The 16,971-nt window shown below is 43.8% G+C and overlaps 31 non-coding genes and 3 pseudogenes across 31 annotated transcripts; all 34 read right to left on the bottom strand.

Moving 5' to 3' along the window:
- Positions 1–155: 155 nt before the first annotated feature.
- On the bottom strand, positions 156–274 carry LOC147936414 (5S ribosomal RNA). Its single transcript, XR_015569574.1, has one exon. It is a non-coding gene; the product is annotated as a 5S ribosomal RNA (ribosomal RNA).
- A 378-nt stretch (positions 275–652) lies between these two features.
- Positions 653–771, bottom strand: LOC147936413 (5S ribosomal RNA). Its single transcript, XR_015569654.1, has one exon. It is a non-coding gene; the product is annotated as a 5S ribosomal RNA (ribosomal RNA).
- Positions 772–1,151: 380 nt separating this feature from the next.
- Positions 1,152–1,270, bottom strand: LOC147936412 (5S ribosomal RNA; annotated as a pseudogene).
- Positions 1,271–1,650: 380 nt separating this feature from the next.
- On the bottom strand, positions 1,651–1,769 carry LOC147936411 (5S ribosomal RNA). Its single transcript, XR_015569653.1, has one exon. It is a non-coding gene; the product is annotated as a 5S ribosomal RNA (ribosomal RNA).
- Positions 1,770–2,159: 390 nt separating this feature from the next.
- Positions 2,160–2,278, bottom strand: LOC147936410 (5S ribosomal RNA). Its single transcript, XR_015569660.1, has one exon. It is a non-coding gene; the product is annotated as a 5S ribosomal RNA (ribosomal RNA).
- Positions 2,279–2,669: 391 nt separating this feature from the next.
- LOC147936409 (5S ribosomal RNA) lies at positions 2,670–2,788 on the bottom strand. Its single transcript, XR_015569672.1, has one exon. It is a non-coding gene; the product is annotated as a 5S ribosomal RNA (ribosomal RNA).
- Positions 2,789–3,166: 378 nt separating this feature from the next.
- LOC147936408 (5S ribosomal RNA) lies at positions 3,167–3,285 on the bottom strand. The gene has a single exon (XR_015569652.1). It is a non-coding gene; the product is annotated as a 5S ribosomal RNA (ribosomal RNA).
- A 380-nt stretch (positions 3,286–3,665) lies between these two features.
- On the bottom strand, positions 3,666–3,784 carry LOC147936407 (5S ribosomal RNA; annotated as a pseudogene).
- Positions 3,785–4,175: 391 nt separating this feature from the next.
- On the bottom strand, positions 4,176–4,294 carry LOC147936406 (5S ribosomal RNA). Its single transcript, XR_015569573.1, has one exon. It is a non-coding gene; the product is annotated as a 5S ribosomal RNA (ribosomal RNA).
- Positions 4,295–4,673: 379 nt separating this feature from the next.
- On the bottom strand, positions 4,674–4,792 carry LOC147936405 (5S ribosomal RNA). The gene has a single exon (XR_015569651.1). It is a non-coding gene; the product is annotated as a 5S ribosomal RNA (ribosomal RNA).
- A 391-nt stretch (positions 4,793–5,183) lies between these two features.
- Positions 5,184–5,302, bottom strand: LOC147936404 (5S ribosomal RNA). The gene has a single exon (XR_015569671.1). It is a non-coding gene; the product is annotated as a 5S ribosomal RNA (ribosomal RNA).
- A 380-nt stretch (positions 5,303–5,682) lies between these two features.
- LOC147936403 (5S ribosomal RNA) lies at positions 5,683–5,801 on the bottom strand. The gene has a single exon (XR_015569650.1). It is a non-coding gene; the product is annotated as a 5S ribosomal RNA (ribosomal RNA).
- A 390-nt stretch (positions 5,802–6,191) lies between these two features.
- LOC147936402 (5S ribosomal RNA) lies at positions 6,192–6,310 on the bottom strand. The gene has a single exon (XR_015569658.1). It is a non-coding gene; the product is annotated as a 5S ribosomal RNA (ribosomal RNA).
- Positions 6,311–6,701: 391 nt separating this feature from the next.
- Positions 6,702–6,820, bottom strand: LOC147936401 (5S ribosomal RNA). The gene has a single exon (XR_015569669.1). It is a non-coding gene; the product is annotated as a 5S ribosomal RNA (ribosomal RNA).
- Positions 6,821–7,199: 379 nt separating this feature from the next.
- On the bottom strand, positions 7,200–7,318 carry LOC147936400 (5S ribosomal RNA). The gene has a single exon (XR_015569649.1). It is a non-coding gene; the product is annotated as a 5S ribosomal RNA (ribosomal RNA).
- Positions 7,319–7,708: 390 nt separating this feature from the next.
- Positions 7,709–7,827, bottom strand: LOC147936399 (5S ribosomal RNA). The gene has a single exon (XR_015569668.1). It is a non-coding gene; the product is annotated as a 5S ribosomal RNA (ribosomal RNA).
- A 379-nt stretch (positions 7,828–8,206) lies between these two features.
- Positions 8,207–8,325, bottom strand: LOC147936398 (5S ribosomal RNA; annotated as a pseudogene).
- A 389-nt stretch (positions 8,326–8,714) lies between these two features.
- Positions 8,715–8,833, bottom strand: LOC147936397 (5S ribosomal RNA). The gene has a single exon (XR_015569607.1). It is a non-coding gene; the product is annotated as a 5S ribosomal RNA (ribosomal RNA).
- A 388-nt stretch (positions 8,834–9,221) lies between these two features.
- On the bottom strand, positions 9,222–9,340 carry LOC147936396 (5S ribosomal RNA). The gene has a single exon (XR_015569633.1). It is a non-coding gene; the product is annotated as a 5S ribosomal RNA (ribosomal RNA).
- Positions 9,341–9,730: 390 nt separating this feature from the next.
- LOC147936395 (5S ribosomal RNA) lies at positions 9,731–9,849 on the bottom strand. The gene has a single exon (XR_015569667.1). It is a non-coding gene; the product is annotated as a 5S ribosomal RNA (ribosomal RNA).
- A 380-nt stretch (positions 9,850–10,229) lies between these two features.
- Positions 10,230–10,348, bottom strand: LOC147936394 (5S ribosomal RNA). The gene has a single exon (XR_015569606.1). It is a non-coding gene; the product is annotated as a 5S ribosomal RNA (ribosomal RNA).
- Positions 10,349–10,728: 380 nt separating this feature from the next.
- LOC147936393 (5S ribosomal RNA) lies at positions 10,729–10,847 on the bottom strand. Its single transcript, XR_015569647.1, has one exon. It is a non-coding gene; the product is annotated as a 5S ribosomal RNA (ribosomal RNA).
- Positions 10,848–11,235: 388 nt separating this feature from the next.
- Positions 11,236–11,354, bottom strand: LOC147936392 (5S ribosomal RNA). Its single transcript, XR_015569605.1, has one exon. It is a non-coding gene; the product is annotated as a 5S ribosomal RNA (ribosomal RNA).
- A 380-nt stretch (positions 11,355–11,734) lies between these two features.
- LOC147936391 (5S ribosomal RNA) lies at positions 11,735–11,853 on the bottom strand. Its single transcript, XR_015569646.1, has one exon. It is a non-coding gene; the product is annotated as a 5S ribosomal RNA (ribosomal RNA).
- Positions 11,854–12,247: 394 nt separating this feature from the next.
- LOC147936390 (5S ribosomal RNA) lies at positions 12,248–12,366 on the bottom strand. The gene has a single exon (XR_015569604.1). It is a non-coding gene; the product is annotated as a 5S ribosomal RNA (ribosomal RNA).
- Positions 12,367–12,754: 388 nt separating this feature from the next.
- Positions 12,755–12,873, bottom strand: LOC147936389 (5S ribosomal RNA). Its single transcript, XR_015569661.1, has one exon. It is a non-coding gene; the product is annotated as a 5S ribosomal RNA (ribosomal RNA).
- Positions 12,874–13,254: 381 nt separating this feature from the next.
- LOC147936388 (5S ribosomal RNA) lies at positions 13,255–13,373 on the bottom strand. The gene has a single exon (XR_015569602.1). It is a non-coding gene; the product is annotated as a 5S ribosomal RNA (ribosomal RNA).
- Positions 13,374–13,759: 386 nt separating this feature from the next.
- LOC147936387 (5S ribosomal RNA) lies at positions 13,760–13,878 on the bottom strand. The gene has a single exon (XR_015569645.1). It is a non-coding gene; the product is annotated as a 5S ribosomal RNA (ribosomal RNA).
- Positions 13,879–14,267: 389 nt separating this feature from the next.
- On the bottom strand, positions 14,268–14,386 carry LOC147936386 (5S ribosomal RNA). The gene has a single exon (XR_015569601.1). It is a non-coding gene; the product is annotated as a 5S ribosomal RNA (ribosomal RNA).
- A 380-nt stretch (positions 14,387–14,766) lies between these two features.
- On the bottom strand, positions 14,767–14,885 carry LOC147936385 (5S ribosomal RNA). The gene has a single exon (XR_015569644.1). It is a non-coding gene; the product is annotated as a 5S ribosomal RNA (ribosomal RNA).
- A 392-nt stretch (positions 14,886–15,277) lies between these two features.
- On the bottom strand, positions 15,278–15,396 carry LOC147936384 (5S ribosomal RNA). The gene has a single exon (XR_015569600.1). It is a non-coding gene; the product is annotated as a 5S ribosomal RNA (ribosomal RNA).
- A 380-nt stretch (positions 15,397–15,776) lies between these two features.
- LOC147936383 (5S ribosomal RNA) lies at positions 15,777–15,895 on the bottom strand. The gene has a single exon (XR_015569629.1). It is a non-coding gene; the product is annotated as a 5S ribosomal RNA (ribosomal RNA).
- A 380-nt stretch (positions 15,896–16,275) lies between these two features.
- LOC147936382 (5S ribosomal RNA) lies at positions 16,276–16,394 on the bottom strand. Its single transcript, XR_015569599.1, has one exon. It is a non-coding gene; the product is annotated as a 5S ribosomal RNA (ribosomal RNA).
- Positions 16,395–16,783: 389 nt separating this feature from the next.
- Positions 16,784–16,902, bottom strand: LOC147936381 (5S ribosomal RNA). Its single transcript, XR_015569598.1, has one exon. It is a non-coding gene; the product is annotated as a 5S ribosomal RNA (ribosomal RNA).
- Between the last annotated feature and the right edge of the window lie 69 nt (positions 16,903–16,971).

Here is a 16,971-nt window from a genome sequence, read left to right as displayed (position 1 = left end):
AATGGTACGAAGACCCATTGCCTTGCCAGAAACACTCTTGGGGCTTTCCAAAATGGTATTATGGGTCGCGTGGTTCCTCACGATGTCAAAGTTACGATGTTCTGTTTGTACTATATACTCTTACGCAACAACCAAAAAAAAAAAAAAGAAAAGGAGGGATGCATCACGAGGACTTCCCAGGAGGTCACCCATCCTAGTACTAATCTCGCCCAAGCACGCTTGACTGCGGAGTTCTGATGGGATCCGGTGCATTAGTGCTGGTATGATCACATCCGTTAGTATATATCATGCAATCGCATATATCATTTTTTAAAAACTCTAGGGATCATTCAATGTGGGTCCCACTTGATATGTGGACCGTTTATTCACCTTGGACGTGCTTCCAACCGCGAAAAACAAGAGATAACCATATCCAAACATAATTTTGTACTCGTAGCTAATTGTGTCGCGATCACCAAAAAACATCCGAAACACCTTCAAACGTCAAAATTCGGCCTCCGGAATGGTCTAATGGTACGAAGACCCATTGCCTTGCCAGAAACACTCTTGGGGCTTTCCAAAATATGGGTCGCGTGGTTCCTCACGATGTCAAAGTTACGATGTTCTGTTTGTACTATATAGCCTTACGCAACAACCAAAAAAAAAAAAAGGAGGGATGCATCACGAGGACTTCCCGGGAGGTCACCCATCCTAGTACTACTCTCGCCCAAGCACGCTTGACTGCGGAGTTCTCATGGGATCCGGTGCATTAGTGCTGGTATGATCACATCCGTTAGTATATACCATTCAATCGCATATATCATTTTTTAAAAACTCTAGGGATCATTCAATGTGGGTCCCACTTGATATGTGGACCGTTTATTCACCTTGGACGTGCTTCCAACCGCGAAAAACAAGAGATAACCATATCCAAACATAATTTTGTACTCGTAGCTAATTGTGTCGCGATCACCAAAAAACATCCGAAACACCTTCAAACGTCAAAATTCGGCCTCCGGAATGGTCTAATGGTACGAAGACCCATTGCCTTGCCAGAAACACTCTTGGGGCTTTCCAAAATATGGGTCGCGTGGTTCCTCACGATGTCAAAGTTACGATGTTCTGTTTGTACTATATAGTCTTACGCAACAACCAAAAAAAAAAAAAAAGGAGGGATGCATCACGAGGACTTCCCGGTAGGCCACCCATCCTAGTACTACTCTCGCCCAAGCACGCTTGACTGCGGAGTTCTGATGGGATCCGGTGCATTAGTGCTGGTATGATCACATCCGTTAGTATATATCATGCAATCGCATATATCGTTTTTTAAAAACTCTAGGGATCATTCAATGTGGGTCCCACTTGATATGTGGACCGTTTATTCACCTTGGACGTGCTTCCAACCGCGAAAAACAAGAGATAACCATATCCAAACATAATTTTGTACTCGTAGCTAATTGTGTCGCGATCACCAAAAAACATCCGAAACACCTTCAAACGTCAAAATTCGGCCTCCGGAATGGTCTAATGGTACGAAGACCCATTGCCTTGCCAGAAACACTCTTGGGGCTTTCCAAAATATGGGTCGCGTGGTTCCTCACGATGTCAAAGTTACGATGTTCTGTTTGTACTATATAGCCTTACGCAACAACCAAAAAAAAAAAAAAAGGAGGGATGCATCACGAGGACTTCCCGGGAGGTCACCCATCCTAGTACTACTCTCGCCCAAGCACGCTTGACTGCGGAGTTCTCATGGGATCCGGTGCATTAGTGCTGGTATGATCACATCCGTTAGTATATACCATTCAATCGCATATATCGTTTTTTAAAAACTCTAGGGATCATTCAATGTGGGTCCCACTTGATATGTGGACCGTTTATTCACCTTGGACGTGCTTCCAACCGCGAAAAACAAGAGATAACCATATCCAAACATAATTTTGTACTCGTAGCTAATTGTGTCGCGATCACCAAAAAACATCCGAAACACCTTCAAACGTCAAAATTCGGCCTCCGGAATGGTCCAATGGCACGAAGACCCATTGCCTTGCCAGAAACACTCTTGGGGCTTTCCAAAATGGTATTATGGGTCGCGTGGTTCCTCACGATGTCAAAGTTACGATGTTCTGTTTGTACTATATACTCTTACGCAACAACCAAAAAAAAAAAAAAAAAAAGGAGGGATGCATCACGAGGACTTCCCGGGAGGTCACCCATCCTAGTACTACTCTCGCCCAAGCACGCTTGACTGCAGAGTTCTGATGGGATCCGGTGCATTAGTGCTGGTATGATCACATCCGTTAGTATATATCATGCAATCGCATATATCGTTTTTTAAAAACTCTAGGGATCATTCAATGTGGGTCCCACTTGATATGTGGACCGTTTATTCACCTTGGACGTGCTTCCAACCGCGAAAAACAAGAGATAACCATATCCAAACATAATTTTGTACTGGTAGCTAATTGTGTCGCGATCACCAAAAAACATCCAAAACACCTTCAAACGTCAAAATTCGGCCTCCGGAATGGTCCAATGGCACGAAGACCCATTGCGTTGCCAGAAACACTCTTGGGGCTTTCCAAAATGGTATTATGGGTCGCGTGGTTCCTCACGATGTCAAAGTTACGATGTTCTGTTTGTACTATATACTCTTACGCAACAACCAAAAAAAAAAAAAAAAAAAAGGAGGGATGCATCACGAGGACTTCCCAGGAGGTCACCCATCCTAGTACTAATCTCGCCCAAGCACGCTTGACTGTGGAGTTCTGATGGGATCCGGTGCATTAGTGCTGGTATGATCACATCCGTTAGTATATATCATGCAATCGCATATATCATTTTTTAAAAACTCTAGGGATCATTCAATGTGGGTCCCACTTGATATGTGGACCGTTTATTCACCTTGGACGTGCTTCCAACCGCGAAAAACAAGAGATAACCATATCCAAACATAATTTTGTACTCGTAGCTAATTGTGTCGCGATCACCAAAAAACATCCGAAACACCTTCAAACGTCAAAATTCGGCCTCCGGAATGGTCTAATGGTACGAAGACCCATTGCCTTGCCAGAAACACTCTTGGGGCTTTCCAAAATATGGGTCGCGTGGTTCCTCACGATGTCAAAGTTACGATGTTCTGTTTGTACTATATAGCCTTACGCAACAACCAAAAAAAAAAAAAGGAGGGATGCATCACGAGGACTTCCCGGGAGGTCACCCATCCTAGTACTACTCTCGCCCAAGCACGCTTGACTGCGGAGTTCTCATGGGATCCGGTGCATTAGTGCTGGTATGATCACATCCGTTAGTATATACCATTCAATCGCATATATCATTTTTTAAAAACTCTAGGGATCATTCAATGTGGGTCCCACTTGATATGTGGACCGTTTATTCACCTTGGACGTGCTTCCAACCGCGAAAAACAAGAGATAACCATATCCAAACATAATTTTGTACTCGTAGCTAATTGTGTCGCGATCACCAAAAAACATCCGAAACACCTTCAAACGTCAAAATTCGGCCTCCGGAATGGTCTAATGGTACGAAGACCCATTGGCTTGCCAGAAACACTCTTGGGGCTTTCCAAAATATGGGTCGCGTGGTTCCTCACGATGTCAAAGTTACGATGTTCTGTTTGTACTATATAGTCTTACGCAACAACCAAAAAAAAAAAAAAAGGAGGGATGCATCACGAGGACTTCCCGGTAGGCCACCCATCCTAGTACTACTCTCGCCCAAGCACGCTTGACTGCGGAGTTCTGATGGGATCCGGTGCATTAGTGCTGGTATGATCACATCCGTTAGTATATATCATGCAATCGCATATATCGTTTTTTAAAAACTCTAGGGATCATTCAATGTGGGTCCCACTTGATATGTGGACCGTTTATTCACCTTGGACGTGCTTCCAACCGCGAAAAACAAGAGATAACCATATCCAAACATAATTTTGTACTCGTAGCTAATTGTGTCGCGATCACCAAAAAACATCCGAAACACCTTCAAACGTCAAAATTCGGCCTCCGGAATGGTCCAATGGTACGAAGACCCATTGCCTTGCCAGAAACACTCTTGGGGCTTTCCAAAATGGTATTATGGGTCGCGTGGTTCCTCACGATGTCAAAGTTACGATGTTCTGTTTGTACTATATACTCTTACGCAACAACCAAAAAAAAAAAAAAAAAAAAGGAGGGATGCATCACGAGGACTTCCCAGGAGGTCACCCATCCTAGTACTAATCTCGCCCAAGCACGCTTGACTGCGGAGTTCTGATGGGATCCGGTGCATTAGTGCTGGTATGATCACATCCGTTAGTATATATCATGCAATCGCATATATCATTTTTTAAAAACTCTAGGGATCATTCAATGTGGGTCCCACTTGATATGTGGACCGTTTATTCACCTTGGACGTGCTTCCAACCGCGAAAAACAAGAGATAACCATATCCAAACATAATTTTGTACTCGTAGCTAATTGTGTCGCGATCACCAAAAAACATCCGAAACACCTTCAAACGTCAAAATTCGGCCTCCGGAATGGTCTAATGGTACGAAGACCCATTGCCTTGCCAGAAACACTCTTGGGGCTTTCCAAAATATGGGTCGCGTGGTTCCTCACGATGTCAAAGTTACGATGTTCTGTTTGTACTATATAGCCTTACGCAACAACCAAAAAAAAAAAAAAGGAGGGATGCATCACGAGGACTTCCCGGGAGGTCACCCATCCTAGTACTACTCTCGCCCAAGCACGCTTGACTGCGGAGTTCTCATGGGATCCGGTGCATTAGTGCTGGTATGATCACATCCGTTAGTATATACCATTCAATCGCATATATCGTTTTTTAAAAACTCTAGGGATCATTCAATGTGGGTCCCACTTGATATGTGGACCGTTTATTCACCTTGGACGTGCTTCCAACCGCGAAAAACAAGAGATAACCATATCCAAACATAATTTTGTACTCGTAGCTAATTGTGTCGCGATCACCAAAAAACATCCGAAACACCTTCAAACGTCAAAATTCGGCCTCCGGAATGGTCCAATGGTACGAAGACCCATGGCCTTGCCAGAAACACTCTTGGGGCTTTCCAAAATGGTATTATGGGTCGCGTGGTTCCTCACGATGTCAAAGTTACGATGTTCTGTTTGTACTATATACTCTTACGCAACAACCAAAAAAAAAAAAAAAAAAAAGGAGGGATGCATCACGAGGACTTCCCAGGAGGTCACCCATCCTAGTACTAATCTCGCCCAAGCACGCTTGACTGTGGAGTTCTGATGGGATCCGGTGCATTAGTGCTGGTATGATCACATCCGTTAGTATATATCATGCAATCGCATATATCATTTTTTAAAAACTCTAGGGATCATTCAATGTGGGTCCCACTTGATATGTGGACCGTTTATTCACCTTGGACGTGCTTCCAACCGCGAAAAACAAGAGATAACCATATCCAAACATAATTTTGTACTCGTAGCTAATTGTGTCGCGATCACCAAAAAACATCCGAAACACCTTCAAACGTCAAAATTCGGCCTCCGGAATGGTCTAATGGTACGAAGACCCATTGCCTTGCCAGAAACACTCTTGGGGCTTTCCAAAATATGGGTCGCGTGGTTCCTCACGATGTCAAAGTTACGATGTTCTGTTTGTACTATATAGCCTTACGCAACAACCAAAAAAAAAAAAAAAGGAGGGATGCATCACGAGGACTTCCCGGGAGGTCACCCATCCTAGTACTACTCTCGCCCAAGCACGCTTGACTGCGGAGTTCTCATGGGATCCGGTGCATTAGTGCTGGTATGATCACATCCGTTAGTATATACCATTCAATCGCATATATCGTTTTTTAAAAACTCTAGGGATCATTCAATGTGGGTCCCACTTGATATGTGGACCGTTTATTCACCTTGGACGTGCTTCCAACCGCGAAAAACAAGAGATAACCATATCCAAACATAATTTTGTACTCGTAGCTAATTGTGTCGCGATCACCAAAAAACATCCGAAACACCTTCAAACGTCAAAATTCGGCCTCCGGAATGGTCCAATGGCACGAAGACCCATTGCCTTGCCAGAAACACTCTTGGGGCTTTCCAAAATGGTATTATGGGTCGCGTGGTTCCTCACGATGTCAAAGTTACGATGTTCTGTTTGTACTATATACTCTTACGCAACAACCAAAAAAAAAAAAAAAAAAAGGAGGGATGCATCACGAGGACTTCCCGGGAGGTCACCCATCCTAGTACTACTCTCGCCCAAGCACGCTTGACTGCAGAGTTCTGATGGGATCCGGTGCATTAGTGCTGGTATGATCACATCCGTTAGTATATATCATGCAATCGCATATATCGTTTTTTAAAAACTCTAGGGATCATTCAATGTGGGTCCCACTTGATATGTGGACCGTTTATTCACCTTGGACGTGCTTCCAACCGCGAAAAACAAGAGATAACCATATCCAAACATAATTTTGTACTGGTAGCTAATTGTGTCGCGATCACCAAAAAACATCCAAAACACCTTCAAACGTCAAAATTCGGCCTCCGGAATGGTCCAATGGCACGAAGACCCATTGCGTTGCCAGAAACACTCTTGGGGCTTTCCAAAATGGTATTATGGGTCGCGTGGTTCCTCACGATGTCAAAGTTACGATGTTCTGTTTGTACTATATACTCTTACGCAACAACCAAAAAAAAAAAAAAAAAAAAGGAGGGATGCATCACGAGGACTTCCCAGGAGGTCACCCATCCTAGTACTAATCTCGCCCAAGCACGCTTGACTGTGGAGTTCTGATGGGATCCGGTGCATTAGTGCTGGTATGATCACATCCGTTAGTATATATCATGCAATCGCATATATCATTTTTTAAAAACTCTAGGGATCATTCAATGTGGGTCCCACTTGATATGTGGACCGTTTATTCACCTTGGACGTGCTTCCAACCGCGAAAAACAAGAGATAACCATATCCAAACATAATTTTGTACTCGTAGCTAATTGTGTCGCGATCACCAAAAAACATCCGAAACACCTTCAAACGTCAAAATTCGGCCTCCGGAATGGTCTAATGGTACGAAGACCCATTGCCTTGCCAGAAACACTCTTGGGGCTTTCCAAAATATGGGTCGCGTGGTTCCTCACGATGTCAAAGTTACGATGTTCTGTTTGTACTATATAGCCTTACGCAACAACCAAAAAAAAAAAAAAGGAGGGATGCATCACGAGGACTTCCCGGGAGGTCACCCATCCTAGTACTACTCTCGCCCAAGCACGCTTGACTGCGGAGTTCTCATGGGATCCGGTGCATTAGTGCTGGTATGATCACATCCGTTAGTATATATCATTCAATCGCATATATCGTTTTTTAAAAACTCTAGGGATCATTCAATGTGGGTCCCACTTGATATGTGGACCGTTTATTCACCTTGGACGTGCTTCCAACCGCGAAAAACAAGAGATAACCATATCCAAACATAATTTTGTACTCGTAGCTAATTGTGTCGCGATCACCAAAAAACATCCGAAACACCTTCAAACGTCAAAATTCGGCCTCCGGAATGGTCCAATGGCACGAAGACCCATTGCCTTGCCAGAAACACTCTTGGGGCTTTCCAAAATGGTATTATGGGTCGCGTGGTTCCTCACGATGTCAAAGTTACGATGTTCTGTTTGTACTATATACTCTTACGCAACAACCAAAAAAAAAAAAAAAAAAAGGAGGGATGCATCACGAGGACTTCCCAGGAGGTCACCCATCCTAGTACTAATCTCGCCCAAGCACGCTTGACTGTGGAGTTCTGATGGGATCCGGTGCATTAGTGCTGGTATGATCACATCCGTTAGTATATATCATGCAATCGCATATATCATTTTTTAAAAACTCTAGGGATCATTCAATGTGGGTCCCACTTGATATGTGGACCGTTTATTCACCTTGGACGTGCTTCCAACCGCGAAAAACAAGAGATAACCATATCCAAACATAATTTTGTACTCGTAGCTAATTGTGTCGCGATCACCAAAAAACATCCGAAACACCTTCAAACGTCAAAATTCGGCCTCCGGAATGGTCTAATGGTACGAAGACCCATTGCCTTGCCAGAAACACTCTTGGGGCTTTCCAAAATATGGGTCGCGTGGTTCCTCACGATGTCAAAGTTACGATGTTCTGTTTGTACTATATAGCCTTACGCAACAACCAAAAAAAAAAAAAAGGAGGGATGCATCACGAGGACTTCCCGGGAGGTCACCCATCCTAGTACTACTCTCACCCAAGCACGCTTGACTGCGGAGTTCTCATGGGATCCGGTGCATTAGTGCTGGTATGATCACATCCGTTAGTATATACCATTCAATCGCATATATCGTTTTTTAAAAACTCTAGGGATCATTCAATGTGGGTCCCACTTGATATGTGGACCGTTTATTCACCTTGGACGTGCTTCCAACCGCGAAAAACAAGAGATAACCATATCCAAACATAATTTTGTACTCGTAGCTAATTGTGTCGCGATCACCAAAAAACATCCGAAACACCTTCAAACGTCAAAATTCGGCCTCCGGAATGGTCCAATGGCACGAAGACCCATTGCCTTGCCAGAAACACTCTTGGGGCTTTCCAAAATGGTATTATGGGTCGCGTGGTTCCTCACGATGTCAAAGTTACGATGTTCTGTTTGTACTATATACTCTTACGCAACAACCAAAAAAAAAAAAAAAAAAGGAGGGATGCATCACGAGGACTTCCCGGGAGGTCACCCATCCTAGTACTACTCTCGCCCAAGCACGCTTGACTGCGGAGTTCTGATGGGATCCGGTGCATTAGTGCTGGTATGATCACATCCGTTAGTATATATCATGCAATCGCATATATCGTTTTTTAAAAACTCTAGGGATCATTCAATGTGGGTCCCACTTGATATGTGGACCGTTTATTCACCTTGGACGTGCTTCCAACCGCGAAAAACAAGAGATAACCATATCCAAACATAATTTTGTACTGGTAGCTAATTGTGTCGCGATCACCAAAAAACATCCAAAACACCTTCAAACGTCAAAATTCGGCCTCCGGAATGGTCCAATGGTACGAAGACCCATTGCGTTGCCAGAAACACTCTTGGGGCTTTCCAAAATGGTATTATGGGTCGCGTGGTTCCTCACGATGTCAAAGTTACGATGTTCTGTTTGTACTATATACTCTTACGCAACAACCAAAAAAAAAAAAAAAAAGGAGGAATGCATCACGAGGACTTCCCGGGAGGTCACCCATCCTAGTACTACTCTCGCCCAAGCACGCTTGACTGCAGAGTTCTGATGGGATCTGGTGCATTAGTGCTGGTATGATCACATCCGTTAGTATATATCATGCAATCGCATATATCGTTTTTTAAAAACTCTAGGGATCATTCAATGTGGGTCCCACTTGATATGTGGACCGTTTATTCACCTTGGACGTGCTTCCAACCGCGAAAAACAAGAGATAACCATATCCAAACATAATTTTGTACTCGTAGCTAATTGTGTCGCGATCACCAAAAAACATCCGAAACACCTTCAAACGTCAAAATTCGGCCTCCGGAATGGTCCAATGGTACTAAGACCCATTGCGTTGCCAGAAACACTCTTGGGGCTTTCCAAAATGGTATTATGGGTCGCGTGGTTCCTCACGATGTCAAAGTTACGATGTTCTGTTTGTACTATATACTCTTACGCAACAACCAAAAAAAAAAAAAAAAAAAGGAGGGATGCATCACGAGGACTTCCCAGGAGGTCACCCATCCTAGTACTAATCTCGCCCAAGCACGCTTGACTGTGGAGTTCTGATGGGATCCGGTGCATTAGTGCTGGTATGATCACATCCGTTAGTATATATCATGCAATCGCATATATCATTTTTTAAAAACTCTAGGGATCATTCAATGTGGGTCCCACTTGATATGTGGACCGTTTATTCACCTTGCACGTGCTTCCAACCGCGAAAAACAAGAGATAACCATATCCAAACATAATTTTGTACTCGTAGCTAATTGTGTCGCGATCACCAAAAAACATCCGAAACACCTTCAAACGTCAAAATTCGGCCTCCGGAATGGTCTAATGGTACGAAGACCCATTGCCTTGCCAGAAACACTCTTGGGGCTTTCCAAAATATGGGTCGCGTGGTTCCTCACGATGTCAAAGTTACGATGTTCTGTTTGTACTATATAGTCTTACGCAACAACCAAAAAAAAAAAAAAAGGAGGGATGCATCACGAGGACTTCCCGGGAGGTCACCCATCCTAGTACTACTCTCGCCCAAGCACGCTTGACTGCGGAGTTCTGATGGGATCCGGTGCATTAGTGCTGGTATGATCACATCCGTTAGTATATACCATTCAATCGCATATATCGTGTTTTAAAAACTCTAGGGATCATTCAATGTGGGTCCCACTTGATATGTGGACCGTTTATTCACCTTGGACGTGCTTCCAACCGCGAAAAACAAGAGATAACCATATCCAAACATAATTTTGTACTCGTAGCTAATTGTGTCGCGATCACCAAAAAACATCCGAAACACCTTCAAACGTCAAAATTCGGCCTCCGGAATGGTCTAATGGTACGAAGACCCATTGCCTTGCCAGAAACACTCTTGGGGCTTTCCAAAATATGGGTCGCGTGGTTCCTCACGATGTCAAAGTTACGATGTTCTGTTTGTACTATATAGCCTTACGCGACAACCAAAAAAAAAAAAAAAGGAGGGATGCATCACGAGGACTTCCCGGGAGGTCACCCATCCTAGTACTACTCTCGCCCAAGCACGCTTGACTGCGGAGTTCTCATGGGATCCGGTGCATTAGTGCTGGTATGATCACATCCGTTAGTATATATCATGCAATCGCATATATCGTTTTTTAAAAACTCTAGGGATCATTCAATGTGGGTCCCACTTGATATGTGGACCGTTTATTCACCTTGGACGTGCTTCCAACCGCGAAAAACAAGAGATAACCATATCCAAACATAATTTTGTACTCGTAGCTAATTGTGTCGCGATCACCAAAAAACATCCGAAACACCTTCAAACGTCAAAATTCGGCCTCCGGAATGGTCCAATGGTACTAAGACCCATTGCGTTGCCAGAAACACTCTTGGGGCTTTCCAAAATGGTATTATGGGTCGCGTGGTTCCTCACGATGTCAAAGTTACGATATTCTGTTTGTACTATATACTCTTACGCAACAACCAAAAAAAAAAAAAAAAAGGAGGGATGCATCACGAGGACTTCCCGGGAGGTCACCCATCCTAGTACTACTCTCGCCCAAGCACGCTTGACTGCGGAGTTCTGATGGGATCCGGTGCATTAGTGCTGGTATGATCACATCCGTTAGTATATATCATGCAATCGCATATATCGTTTTTTAAAAACTCTAGGGATCATTCAATGTGGGTCCCACTTGATATGTGGACCGTGTATTCACCTTGGACGTGCTTCCAACCGCGAAAAACAAGAGATAACCATATCCAAACATAATTTTGTACTCGTAGCTAATTGTGTCGCGATCACCAAAAAACATCCGAAACACCTTCAAACGTCAAAATTCGGCCTCCGGAATGGTCTAATGGTACGAAGACCCATTGCCTTGCCAGAAACACTCTTGGGGCTTTCCAAAATATGGGTCGCATGGTTCCTCACGATGTCAAAGTTACGATGTTCTGTTTGTACTATATAGTCTTACGCAACAACCAAAAAAAAAAAAAAAGGAGGGATGCATCACGAGGACTTCCCGGGAGGTCACCCATCCTAGTACTACTCTCGCCCAAGCACGCTTGACTGCGGAGTTCTCATGGGATCCGGTGCATTAGTGCTGGTATGATCACATCCGTTAGTATATACCATTCAATCGCATATATCGTGTTTTAAAAACTCTAGGGATCATTCAATGTGGGTCCCACTTGATATGTGGACCGTTTATTCACCTTGGACGTGCTTCCAACCGCGAAAAACAAGAGATAACCATATCCAAACATAATTTTGTACTCGTAGCTAATTGTGTCGCGATCACCAAAAAACATCCGAAACACCTTCAAACGTCAAAATTCGGCCTCCGGAATGGTCCAATGGTACGAAGACCCATTGCCTTGCCAGAAACACTCTTGGGGCTTTCCAAAATGGTATTATGGGTCGCGTGGTTCCTCACGATGTCAAAGTTACGATGTTCTGTTTGTACTATATACTCTTACGCAACAACCAAAAAAAAAAAAAAAAAAAAAAAGGAGGGATGCATCACGAGGACTTCCCGGGAGGTCACCCATCCTAGTACTACTCTCGCCCAAGCACGCTTGACTGCGGAGTTCTGATGGGATCCGGTGCATTAGTGCTGGTATGATCACATCCGTTAGTATATATCATGCAATCGCATATATCGTTTTTTAAAAACTCTAGGGATCATTCAATGTGGGTCCCACTTGATATGTGGACCGTTTATTCACCTTGGACGTGCTTCCAACCGCGAAAAACAAGAGATAACCATATCCAAACATAATTTTGTACTCGTAGCTAATTGTGTCGCGATCACCAAAAAACATGCGAAACACCTTCAAACGTCAAAATTCGGCCTCGGGAATGGTCTAATGGTACGAAGACCCATTGCCTTGCCAGAAACACTCTTGGGGCTTTCCAAAATATGGGTCGCATGGTTCCTCACGATGTCAAAGTTACGATGTTCTGTTTGTAATATATAGTCTTACGCAACAACCAAAAAAAAAAAAAAAAAAAAGAGGGAGGGATGCATCACGAGGACTTCCCAGGAGGTCACCCATCCTAGTACTACTCTCGCCCAAGCACGCTTGACTGTGGAGTTCTGATGGGATCCGGTGCATTAGTGCTGGTATGATCACATCCGTTAGTATATATCATGCAATCGCATATATCATTTTTTAAAAACTCTAGGGATCATTCAATGTGGGTCCCACTTGATATGTGGACCGTTTATTCACCTTGCACGTGCTTCCAACCGCGAAAAACAAGAGATAACCATATCCAAACATAATTTTGTACTCGTAGCTAATTGTGTCGCGATCACCAAAAAACATCCGAAACACCTTCAAACGTCAAAATTCGGCCTCCGGAATGGTCTAATGGTACGAAGACCCATTGCCTTGCCAGAAACACTCTTGGGGCTTTCCAAAATATGGGTCGCGTGGTTCCTCACGATGTCAAAGTTACGATGTTCTGTTTGTACTATATAGTCTTACGCAACAACCAAAAAAAAAAAAAAAAGGAGGGATGCATCACGAGGACTTCCCGGGAGGTCACCCATCCTAGTACTACTCTCGCCCAAGCACGCTTGACTGCGGAGTTCTGATGGGATCCGGTGCATTAGTGCTGGTATGATCACATCCGTTAGTATATACCATTCAATCGCATATATCGTGTTTTAAAAACTCTAGGGATCATTCAATGTGGGTCCCACTTGATATGTGGACCGTTTATTCACCTTGGACGTGCTTCCAACCGCGAAAAACAAGAGATAACCATATCCAAACATAATTTTGTACTCGTAGCTAATTGTGTCGCGATCACCAAAAAACATCCGAAACACCTTCAAACGTCAAAATTCGGCCTCCGGAATGGTCTAATGGTACGAAGACCCATTGCCTTGCCAGAAACACTCTTGGGGCTTTCCAAAATGGTTTTATGGGTCGCGTGGTTCCTCACGATGTCAAAGTTACGATGTTCTGTTTGTACTATATAGCCTTACGCGACAACCAAAAAAAAAAAAAAAGGAGGGATGCATCACGAGGACTTCCCGGGAGGTCACCCATCCTAGTACTACTCTCGCCCAAGCACGCTTGACTGCGGAGTTCTCATGGGATCCGGTGCATTAGTGCTGGTATGATCACATCCGTTAGTATATATCATGCAATCGCATATATCGTTTTTTAAAAACTCTAGGGATCATTCAATGTGGGTCCCACTTGATATGTGGACCGTTTATTCACCTTGGACGTGCTTCCAACCGCGAAAAACAAGAGATAACCATATCCAAACATAATTTTGTACTCGTAGCTAATTGTGTCGCGATCACCAAAAAACATCCGAAACACCTTCAAACGTCAAAATTCGGCCTCCGGAATGGTCCAATGGTACTAAGACCCATTGCGTTGCCAGAAACACTCTTGGGGCTTTCCAAAATGGTATTATGGGTCGCGTGGTTCCTCACGATGTCAAAGTTACGATATTCTGTTTGTACTATATACTCTTACGCAACAACCAAAAAAAAAAAAAAAAAAGGAGGGATGCATCACGAGGACTTCCCGGGAGGTCACCCATCCTAGTACTACTCTCGCCCAAGCACGCTTGACTGCGGAGTTCTGATGGGATCCGGTGCATTAGTGCTGGTATGATCACATCCGTTAGTATATATCATGCAATCGCATATATCGTTTTTTAAAAACTCTAGGGATCATTCAATGTGGGTCCCACTTGATATGTGGACCGTGTATTCACCTTGGACGTGCTTCCAACCGCGAAAAACAAGAGATAACCATATCCAAACATAATTTTGTACTCGTAGCTAATTGTGTCGCGATCACCAAAAAACATCCGAAACACCTTCAAACGTCAAAATTCGGCCTCCGGAATGGTCTAATGGTACGAAGACCCATTGCCTTGCCAGAAACACTCTTGGGGCTTTCCAAAATATGGGTCGCATGGTTCCTCACGATGTCAAAGTTACGATGTTCTGTTTGTACTATATAGTCTTACGCAACAACCAAAAAAAAAAAAAAAGGAGGGATGCATCACGAGGACTTCCCGGGAGGTCACCCATCCTAGTACTACTCTCGCCCAAGCACGCTTGACTGCGGAGTTCTCATGGGATCCGGTGCATTAGTGCTGGTATGATCACATCCGTTAGTATATACCATTCAATCGCATATATCGTGTTTTAAAAACTCTAGGGATCATTCAATGTGGGTCCCACTTGATATGTGGACCGTTTATTCACCTTGGACGTGCTTCCAACCGCGAAAAACAAGAGATAACCATATCCAAACATAATTTTGTACTCGTAGCTAATTGTGTCGCGATCACCAAAAAACATCCGAAACACCTTCAAACGTCAAAATTCGGCCTCCGGAATGGTCCAATGGTACGAAGACCCATTGCCTTGCCAGAAACACTCTTGGGGCTTTCCAAAATGGTATTATGGGTCGCGTGGTTCCTCACGATGTCAAAGTTACGATGTTCTGTTTGTACTATATACTCTTACGCAACAACCAAAAAAAAAAAAAAAAAAAAAGGAGGGATGCATCACGAGGACTTCCCGGGAGGTCACCCATCCTAGTACTACTCTCGCCCAAGCACGCTTGACTGCGGAGTTCTGATGGGATCCGGTGCATTAGTGCTGGTATGATCACATCCGTTAGTATATATCATGCAATCGCATATATCGTTTTTTAAAAACTCTAGGGATCATTCAATGTGGGTCCCACTTGATATGTGGACCGTTTATTCACCTTGGACGTGCTTCCAACCGCGAAAAACAAGAGATAACCATATCCAAACATAATTTTGTACTCGTAGCTAATTGTGTCGCGATCACCAAAAAACATGCGAAACACCTTCAAACGTCAAAATTCGGCCTCGGGAATGGTCTAATGGTACGAAGACCCATTGCCTTGCCAGAAACACTCTTGGGGCTTTCCAAAATATGGGTCGCATGGTTCCTCACGATGTCAAAGTTACGATGTTCTGTTTGTACTATATAGTCTTACGCAACAACCAAAAAAAAAAAAAAAGGAGGGATGCATCACGAGGACTTCCCAGGAGGTCACCCATCCTAGTACTACTCTCGCCCAAGCACGCTTGACTGCGGAGTTCTCATGGGATCCGGTGCATTAGTGCTGGTATGATCACATCCGTTAGTATATACCATTCAATCGCATATATCGTGTTTTAAAAACTCTAGGGATCATTCAATGTGGGTCCCACTTGATATGTGGACCGTTTATTCACCTTGGACGTGCTTCCAACCGCGAAAAACAAGAGATAACCATATCCAAACATAATTTTGTACTCGTAGCTAATTGTGTCGCGATCACCAAAAAACATCCGAAACACCTTCAAACGTCAAAATTCGGCCTCCGGAATGGTCTAATGGTACGAAGACCCATTGCCTTGCCAGAAACACTCTTGGGGCTTTCCAAAATATGGGTCGCATGGTTCCTCACGATGTCAAAGTTACGATGTTCTGTTTGTACTATATAGTCTTACGCAACAACCAAAAAAAAAAAAAAAGGAGGGATGCATCACGAGGACTTCCCGGGAGGTCACCCATCCTAGTACTACTCTCGCCCAAGCACGCTTGACTGCGGAGTTCTGATGGGATCCGGTGCATTAGTGCTGGTATGATCACATCCGTTAGTATATATCATGCAATCGCATATATCGTTTTTTAAAAACTCTAGGGATCATTCAATGTGGGTCCCACTTGATATGTGGACCGTTTATTCACCTTGGACGTGCTTCCAACCGCGAAAAACAAGAGATAACCATATCCAAACATAATTTTGTACTCGTAGCTAATTGTGTCGCGATCACCAAAAAACATCCGAAACACCTTCAAACGTCAAAATTCGGCCTCCGGAATGGTCCAATGGTACTAAGACCCATTGCGTTGCCAGAAACACTCTTGGGGCTTTCCAAAATGGTATTATGGGTCGCGTGGTTCCTCACGATGTCAAAGTTACGATATTCTGTTTGTACTATATACTCTTACGCAACAACCAAAAAAAAAAAAAAAAAAGGAGGGATGCATCACGAGGACTTCCCGGGAGGTCACCCATCCTAGTACTACTCTCGCCCAAGCACGCTTGACTGCGGAGTTCTGATGGGATCCGGTGCATTAGTGCTGGTATGATCACATCCGTTAGTATATATCATGCAATCGCATATATCGTTTTTTAAAAACTCTAGGGATCATTCAATGTGGGTCCC

This window comes from Camelina sativa, chromosome 10, assembly GCF_030686135.1.
Source record: "Camelina sativa cultivar CO46 ecotype springtype chromosome 10, ASM3068613v1".
NCBI classification, from domain to species: domain Eukaryota; kingdom Viridiplantae; phylum Streptophyta; class Magnoliopsida; order Brassicales; family Brassicaceae; genus Camelina; species Camelina sativa.
The sequence above is the reverse complement of the archived record's forward strand: the minus strand, read 5'-3'. Positions and strand labels throughout refer to the sequence as shown.